We start from the raw sequence: 9,725 nt of genomic DNA, 5'->3' as shown, positions 1-9,725 counted from the left end.
TTCTTAGCCTGTTAATAAATAAACTCCCTCTAATTTGTATTTGCATTTTGCTCATTTCCCTTGACAGAAGATTGTCTAACTTTTTCCTAACCGTCGAATATTTGTTTAATTTCAGAGTATAGTCCGATTGGGCCCGGTTCTTCGGCTGGTTCTACCCAGTAAGTAGTTGTCAGTTTTATGCAAACCTGCAGTACTTTGGGAAATTGTTTAGATAACTGCAGACGATCATTTGGAGGAAATCTGATTTCCAGGTATGCTCACCAACACTCGATTTCATAATCTGTGAAGCAAAACCTGACACTGAAGCCATTGTTCCTTATCTGATAAATGTTAACTGTTTAAACACTACTCCATACATACGAACATATGAACTGGGAGTCGGCCATTCAGCCCGTCCCACCATCTGACAAGATCATGGCTGATTTGACCATCACCCCAACTCCACCCTCCTGTCCACCCACTACAACTCCCGACTCCCCCCTCAAAAATACTCAAAGACCCAGCCTCCGCCGCTGTCTGGGGAAGAGAACCCCACAGACCAACAACCCTTTGGGAGACAAAAAAATCTCTCCCCATCTCTGTCCCAAATGGGAGAGCCCCCCATTTCTAAACTGTGTCTTCTGGTTCTGGTCCCTCCCACAAGGGGAGACGTTCCCCCCCAGCATCCACCCTGTCAAATTCCCCCAGGATTTCACATGCTTCAATAAGATCACCTCTCATTCCTCCAAATTCCAATGGACACAGGCCCAATCTGTCAACCTTCCCCCACAAGATAACCCCCTTCATCTCAGGAATCAGTCAAGTGAACCCTTTCCCAACCGCCTCCAATGCAACCATAACCTTTCTTAAGCAAGGAGATCAAAACTGTTCGCAATACTCCATGATTACCAGGATTCACGTGGGGCAAGCTGTACAATATTTAATTTCCACCATCCTTTTCTTTGAAGACGCTTCTCATTGTTGGTGGGCATTTAAGAGTCTGGAATAAATCTGTGATGCAATGCCCAATTTGAGCAAAGGGGTCAGAACCTCTGACTGAGACGACACTATCTCAGATTGAGTGATCCTTTGCTCTGTGTCTATACTTTGGTTTAAGGTTTTGGTTCTTCCCAGTGTCTTCGCCAATATTTACCCCTCAACCAACATCATTAAAACAGATTATCTGATCATTATCACATTGCTGTTTGTGGGAGCTTCTGTGCACAAATTGGCTGCCATGATTCCTGCATTGCAACAGTGACTTCCTTATTGCTCGTGGCCAGTTTGTGTCTGGACCAGGGTTGTATTGTCTGGCTATGAGTCTGGCCTGTTCCTTTAAGGCTGCTGCTCTTGTACGTCCGGTGGAAACGCTGTTGATTGCAACCACTTGTAAGTTACTGAAGCAAATTAGAGGCGCGTGACTCACATGTAATGTGTGACAAATTGGGAACTGCCCATTAGCTCCATGACAATATCCTTTTAAAAATGATCTGAGGGCGATTCGATGGGGCAGGATCGGAAAGGAGTTGAGCTGCCTTGATAAGTGCCAGGCTGCTGCCGTACACATCTGGCTGTGACATCTACCATTTAGTTCCCTAGCCCACAGTTCCTGTCTCTCCTCTCCTGAAGGTTCTGGCTTATGCTGATGTCCATGGGCTAGCAGCCTCTCGTGGTCCTGGACCAAGCTAACCGTTCCCCAGGTATAGATCGTGAGTGCCCGTAGGCTAATCAGCCTTAAAGTCTGATCTTGTCCTCCCCCAGTATCCCACATAACAGGCCGCCAGATAGTAATTAGAAAATGAACTGCAGCAGACAGTGTAATCTGATGTAAGTGTGTTGAGTGTTCGTTCACTACAAATCATCATTTATATCACCAACAGTCACTTCTGGATGATTATTTTATCGTGCTGGGAAGTCAGAAGGTTGTGTGACTGCGACATGCCAGCGGCTTATTCACCCCTTTTTTTTTTACAGTGGAGTGAGTCGATTTGACATTAACCAACAGCTTTCATTTCTATCAGACTGTTAACATAGGAAAACAACTCAAGTATCTTCACAGGAGCATTATCAGATAAGAACCGATACCAAGCCATATAAGGAGATATTAGGACAGGTGAGCACAAGCTTACTAAAAGAGGTAGGTTTTAAGTAGCCTCTTAATGGAGGAGAGTGAGGGAGTGAGGTGGAGAACTCTACATTTTACTGGGAAAGACCAAATGGTTTTAGATATTATCTCAGCCTCATATCTTATGGGAAATTCTAAAGAAAGACTTGCCTTCATATAGCACCTTTCACGACATCCCAAAGCACTTTACAGCCAATAAAGCACTTCTGAAGTGTAGTCACTGTTATAATGCAGGAAAGACGTCAGCCGACTTGCGCACAGCAAGCTCCCACATACAGTAAAGTGATAAATGGATAGAAAATCTGCTGGTTAAATATAGGCCAGGACACCAGAGAGAGCTCCCCCACCTTTCCTTCACAATAGTGCCATGGGATTGTTTACGTCCACCTCAGAGGGCAGTCAGTGCCTTGGTTTAATATCTGATCTGAAAGAGAGCATCTCTGACAGTGCAGCACCCCCTCAGTGTTGCACTGGGAGCATCAGCCTAGATTTTATTGTCAAGTCTCATGGAGTAGGACTTGGACCCACAACCTTTGAATTCAGAGTGAGACTGCTACATACAGAGCCACGTCTAAGACCCAGCTGAACTCATTGACATGGCACCTCCTTAGGACTGCTCTCAGGAGTTACGTCCTCACACAGAGAGTGATGGGCAATTGTGAAAGATAAGGCTGAAGCATTTGCAACAATCTTCAGCCAGAAGTGCCGAGTTGATGATCCATCACGGCCTCCTCCTGAAGTCCCCAGCATCACAGATGCCAGTCTTTAGCCAATTCAATTCACTCCACGTGATATCAAGAAATGACTGAAGGCACTGGATACTGCAAAGACTATGAGCCCTGACAATATTCCGGCAATAGTACTGAAGACCTGTGCTCCAGAACTTGCTGCACCCCCAGTCAAGCTGATCCCGTACAGCTACAACACTGGTATCTACCCTGCAATGTGGAAAATTGCCCAGGTATGTCATGTACACAAAAAGCAGGACAAGTTCAACTGGCCAATTACTGCCCCATCAGTCTACTCTCAATCAGTAAAGTGATGGAAGGTGTCATCGACAGTGCTATCAAGCGGCACTTGCTTCGCAATAACCTGCTCAGTGATGCTCAGTTTGGGTTCCGCCAGGGCCACTCAGCTCCTGACCTCATTACAGCCTTGGTTCAAACATGGACAAAAGAGCTGAACTCAAGAGGTGAGGTGAGAGTGACTGCCCTTGACATCAAGGCAGCATTTGACCGAGTATGGCACCAAGGGGCCCTAGCAAAACTGAAGTCAATGGGAATTAGGGGGAAAACTCTCTGCTGGTTGGAGTCATACCTAGCACAAAGGAAGATAGTTGTGGTTGTTGGAGGTCAATCATCTGAGCTCCAAGACATCACTGCAGGAGTTCCTCAGGATAGTGTCCTAGGCCCAACCAACTTCAGCTGATCATTCATGACCTTCCTGCAATCATCAGGTCAGAAGTTGGGATGTTCAGCACCATTCGCAACTCTCAGATACTGAAGCAGTCTGTGTAGAAATACAGCAAGATCTGGACAATATCCAGGCTTGGGCTGATAAGTAGCAAGTAACATTCACGCCACACAAGTGCCAAGCAATGACCATCTCCAACAAAAGAGAATCTAACCATCTCCCCTTGACATTCAATGGCATTACCATCACTGAATGTCCCACTATCAACATCCGAGGGGTTACCATTGACCAGAAACTGAACTGGAGTAGCCACATAAATACCGTGGCTACAAGAGCAGCTCAGAGGCTGGGAATCCTGCGGTGAGTAACTCATCTCCTGACTCCCCAAAGCCTGTCCACCATCTACAAGGCACAAGTCGGGAGTGTGATGGAATACTCTCCACTTGCCTGGATGGGTGCAGCTCCAACAACACTCAAGAAGCTCGACACCATCCAGGACAAAGCAGCTGCTTGATTGGCACCCCATCTACAAGCATTCACTCCCTCCACCACCGACACACAGTAGCAGCAGTGTGTACCATCTGCAAGATGCACTGCAGCAATGCACCAAAGCTCCTTGGATAGCACCTTCCAAACTTGCAACCTCTACCAACTAGAAGGACAAGGGCAGCAAATGCATGGGAACACCACCACCTGCAAGTTCCCCTCCAAGTCACACACCATCCTGACTTGGAACTTTATCTCCGTTCTTTCACTGTCGCTGGGTCAAAATGCTAGAACTCCCTTCCTAACAGCACATTTGGTGTACCTACTCCGCATGGACCGCAGAGTTTCAAGAAGGCAGCTCACCACCACCTTCTCAAGGGTAATTAGGGATGGGCAATAAATGCTGGCCTGGCCAGCGCCGCCCACATCCCGTGAATGAATAGACTCCAAGCTGAGCGGTGGAGTCAAAAATCCTGGGGTCACTTACGAAACAACCAGTAACAACAATGAGGGGAGTGTAGGGTTGTTCAGGATGGGTGAAATAAGATGGCCGAAGGGCATTCCTCATCCGGTGGTCAGTCTCCATTGGTTGTAATATTGGAAGTGATGACATTAGGGATATTTTCCAGCCCATATCTCCCAGATTCAGGCTGGCTGGCAGGGTATAAAAACAAAACAGTAAATATATTCGTGCTTCCTAGAAGGCACAATAGGTCAGTGAAGCAGTTAATAGGAGTTTCGTAATATCTGGTCCTGGACTTGGTCCAGTTCTTTCCTCCGTCACACCCACTAGCTGAATGAGAGAAATGTTTATCTAGCTACAGTGCTTGCTGAGTCAGATTGCTTTATTGGAATGTCCAGTTGGCTCCATGTTCATCTAGTCACATGTGCAATGATCTCAGGAAGACCACCGCTTCCTGGAAAACCTACTTGAGATGGAGCCTGTAGCCATTCAAATAATGTCTCACCGTCAATGTGGGAGGAGGCTATAATAATACAATGAGCTCCCTGTGAGTTGTCTCAGAGCAATGGCCCAGCTGCAATTTATTCAGTTTATGATATCATCTGCTCGCCAACAGATTACAGCTTGAGCTGATACAATAGCAACGCAGCTGCCTCTCTTTTCAGATGACTCCTTAAGCCAAGGTCCACCCCCAACTGTCCTCTCAGGAGGATGTAACAGATCCCATTGCACTACTTCGAGGAAGAGCAGGGGAGTTCTCCCCCGTGTCCTAGACCGTACCTATCCCTCAACCAACATCTCTGAAAAACAGATTATCTGGTCATTATCTCATTGTGGGAGCTTGCTGTGTGCTACTTTACAACAGTTAGTACACTTCAAAACTACTTCATTGACTGTAAAGCCCTGAGGTCATGAACGGTGCTGTTGAAATGCAAGTTCTTTTTTTTTTCCATTTTCATCCTTCCTCCTGGCATAGCATCTCACCACATCAGCTCAACATCCCGGAATACTCCTCCTCCATGGGACAGATAGGCCAACTGTCCTGGATTTGCCTGCAACTTCTGTCAGAATTCCTGACGGTGGGAGGGGAGTGGGATGGGGAGGGGAGGGGGAGCATGGTGAGGAGGGGGATTAGGATGGGGTGAGGGATGGGGAGGGGAAGCTGGGTAGGGAAAGCATGATGAGGAGGGAGAGCAAGAGGGGGTTTGGGAGGGAAGGGAAGCAGGATGGGGAGGGGTAGGGGAAGGGGAGTGAGATAGGGTGAGGGAGGGTGCGGGGGAGTGGGATGGGGAGGGGGAGGAGGAATGGGATGGGGAGATAGATGGGGAGCAGGATAGGGAGGGGGAGGGGATGTCAGGAACTTTCTTTTGTGGATTGTTTACTGCAGTTGAGTGATATAACCTGTTATAAAACTAAGTTATTTCCTGAACGCACTAACAAAGCTTGCTGAGTGCAATTGTTTGTACATGTGACTAAACACTGCAACTTCCTTGTCAAGCTGCTTGTACACATTAGATATTACTAGATGGTCACCAGCCTTCGGGGTTTCGAGTTTGGCTTTGAGTTTCAGCAAATACCTGTGCTTAACAATCTCATGTAACAAAACACCCCAGAACACTTGTCAAGGAGGAAAAGGAGAAACTGGATGGAGGGGCAAAAGAAGGGTTTTTGAAACATGGGGAGGTGGGAGTGCAGTAGAGAGTGAGGGTTTGAGGAGAGTTCATTAGTCGAAGGTGTAGCAATTGAAAATGACAGTGAAGCAGAGAGAGTGGGGAAAGCCGTGGAAAGTTGGTAAAATTATCAAATCGGACAGGGGCCAAAAGGTTCCTTACACAGTATCTCTAAACTCAGCTATTCCAATGCATTCCTGGCCAGCCTCCCACCTTGCGTTTTCTGTGAAGTCAAGCTAATCCACCTCGCTCTCCTCCTTTTAAAACACTCCTTAAAACCTACCTCTTTGATCAAGCTTTTTGTCATCTATCTTTACCTCCTTATGTTGCTCAGTATCAAATGTTGTTTGATAATCGCTCCTGCGATGTGCCTTGGGATGTTTTATTATGTTAAAGGTGCTATACAAATGCAAGTTGTTGTTGTTCCCTTGTATCCCTGTTGTGCATGTCACAAGGGTTGCCTCCGATTTTGCTAATAATCTCTTTTGCAGAACCATATCAATTGCCTTTTTGAAGTCCATGTAGATAACATCTGTAGATACTCTATTATCCACCATGCTAGTGACCTCCTCAAAAAATTAAATCAGTTAGTCAGACATGGCCTACCTTTCCAAATCCAGGCTGACTCTCTGATCAACTCATATTATCCACGTGCTCAGACACTTTGGCTCTGAGGACAAATTCCAGGAACTTCCCCACAACTTGGGTTAGACTGTCAGGTCTGTAGATGTCGGACTCCTCTTCCCCTCCCTTCTTCTAATAATGGAGTGACATTTGCAATTTTCCAATCCACAATTCCCAAATCAAGAGAGCTTTGGAAAATTAAGATTAGCTCATCTCTAATTTCCTCATCTATTTGGTAACCATCAGTTCCTGGAAATTTGTCTATCTTAAGTAGCACAGTGGTTAGCACTGCAGCCTCACAGCTCCAGGGACCCGGGTTCAATTCTGGGTACTGCCTGTGTGGAGTTTGCAAGTTCTCCCTGTGACTGTGTGGGTTTTCACCAGGTGCTCCAGTTTTCTCCCACATCCAAAGACTTGCAGGTGATAGGTAAATTTTGGCCATTGTAAATTGCCTGTAATGTAGGTGGTAGGGAATATGGGATTACTGTAGGGTTAGTATAAATGGGTGGTTGTTGGTCGGCACAGACTCGGTGGGCCGAAGGGCCTGTTTCAGTGCTGTATCTCTTTTAAAAAAAAGTCCCATTACTTTCTCCATTACCATTTTAAAACTGATATTAAATCCAGTTAGTTCCTCTCCATGACTCCTAGGGCACCCATTGTGCCTTTCTTCCACTTGCTATACTAGATATCCTGTGGCCTTTCAAACTAACATTGAAACTTCATGTTGAATCAGGATAGTTGTTTGCTGCAGACCTATGGTTAACCAGAAATGGTTAAAACCCATTTTTTTGTTTATCCTTTCATGGGATGTGGGCATCGCTGGCAAGGCCAGCATTTGTTGCCCATCCCTAACTACCCTTGACAACTGAGTGACTTGCTGGGCCATTCCAGAGGGCAGTTAAGAGTCAACCACATTGCTGTGGGTCTGGAGTCACATGTCGGCCAGACCAGGTAAGGATGGCAGATCTCCTTCCCTAAAGGACATTAATGAACAAGATGGGGTTTTAGGACAATTGATGATAGTTTCATGGCACCATTACAGAGATTAGCTTTCAATTCCAGATTTATTTTATTAATTAATTGAATCTAAATTCCACCAGTTGCTGTGATGACCCAGTGCAGTACCCTGGTCCTGAAGGATTGCTAGTTCAGTAATATTACTACGATGTCACGACCTCCCCACATGGGACTAACTGAAGATTCCCTTCAGTTTTGGTTGGTTTGAAACTCAAGTCCCATGGATGAAAGACTGGGCTCTAACTCATTTCCCAGCTAATCCCTAGTGGTATAAAACATGGTTCGTTACAGAAGGAAGACAAAAAGAAATTGAACTGGCTGTGTCTGGGACTATCACAGTGCACCAGTGTTACACTTCCACTGCCCTAAGTGTTAGTGCTGAATTAGCAATGATTACTCTTGCTTTGAAAAACTTTTTTAATGTGACTGACTGTTAGACCTGGATAAACAAACCGGGACTCTGCAAGGGGCTGTTTTGCTTGAATCAGAAACTCTATCAATGTGAAATAAAAATGACAAATCTGCAATTTTTTTTTTATCACACAGCCTGACTGAGTCATTCAACAATTTCTGTCAAGCCAGGAGGATCTGAAATGTTTCTGAGAAATCAGCGTACATCAGACGGAAAATGTGCAGAATTAGAGAACATTTTAAACCTTGGTCAGCATTTTAGGTTTTGTTCCCTTTTTTTTTCATTTATGAGATGTGGGTGCTGCTGGCAAGGTCAGCACTTATGACCCATCTCTACTTTCGCTGGAGAAGGTGGTGAGCTGCCTTCTTGAGCCACCACAGTCCATGCGGAGAAGTTACATTCACAATTCTGTTAGTAAGGACATTCCAAGCTTTTGATGCAGTGACATTGAAGGAACGGGCGATATGCTTCCAACTTAGGATGTTGTGTGGCTTGGACAAGAACTTGCCGATGGAGTTCCCTTGTGCCTGCTACCCTTGTTCTTCTAGGCAGTAATGGTCAGGGGTTTGGGAGGTGTTGTTGAAGTGCAGGAGGCTGAGTGAGGACAGTAAGGTCAGAGCGGGAGTGGAGCGGAGAATGAAACTGACAGGCGACCGGGAGCTCGGGGTCATGCTTGCCGACTGAGCAGAGGTGTTTCGCAAAGCGGTCACCCAATCTGCGTTTGGTCTCCCCAATGTAGAGGAGACCGCATTGTGAGCAGCGAATACAGTCTACTAAATTGAAGGAAGTACAAGTAAATCGCTGTTTCACCTGGAAGGAGTGTTTGGGGCCTTGGATAGTGAGGAGGTAAAAGGGCAGGTATTGCATTGCCTGTGCTTGCATGGAAAGGTGCCAAGGGAAGGGGAGAGGGTGTTGGGGGCGGATGATTCAGGAGTGGACCAGGATTTCGCAGAGGAAACAGTCTCCTCGGAATGCTGAAAGCGAAGCGGAAGGGAGGATGCTATAGAACTGTAGCTTGTCCTGAGGCTCTGAGACACACCCTGAGGTATTTTGTGAGCGCGGTGTGTCAGGTGTGATGTCAGGCAGCAGGTGGCAGCTTATGAAACCAGCTTCTTATCTAAATAAAACATCCACCAGAGCATTGAAGACACCAAGCAGAAAATGGGCATATGGATCATAGACACTTAGTCCGAGCTCTGTTGGGGAAATCAGCTTATCCCTTGTCTGTCACTTCGCACTAACAGACCTGTACCTCAAGGATTAATTATATTTGGTAAACCACCTGAGTGTTGGCACAGCTCCACATCTATATTCACACTCCAACACTTGGCTTTCTTTCTATTCATTAACCACTGGAAATACAGCAGCTGCTTTCCATGAGCACAGTTTGCCGACTAAGCATTTAACATATTGGTACTAAAATTTTGTTTGATAACTCTCCTGTGAAACACCTTAGAATGTTTTTACTACATTGATGGCGCTATATAGATGCGGGTTATTGTGTTTAAACAAAAACATGACAACTTGCATTTATCT

Source organism: Heterodontus francisci, chromosome 43 (assembly GCF_036365525.1).
Source record: "Heterodontus francisci isolate sHetFra1 chromosome 43, sHetFra1.hap1, whole genome shotgun sequence".
NCBI classification, from domain to species: Eukaryota; Metazoa; Chordata; class Chondrichthyes; order Heterodontiformes; family Heterodontidae; genus Heterodontus; species Heterodontus francisci.
This window is presented reverse-complemented; position numbering follows the sequence as displayed.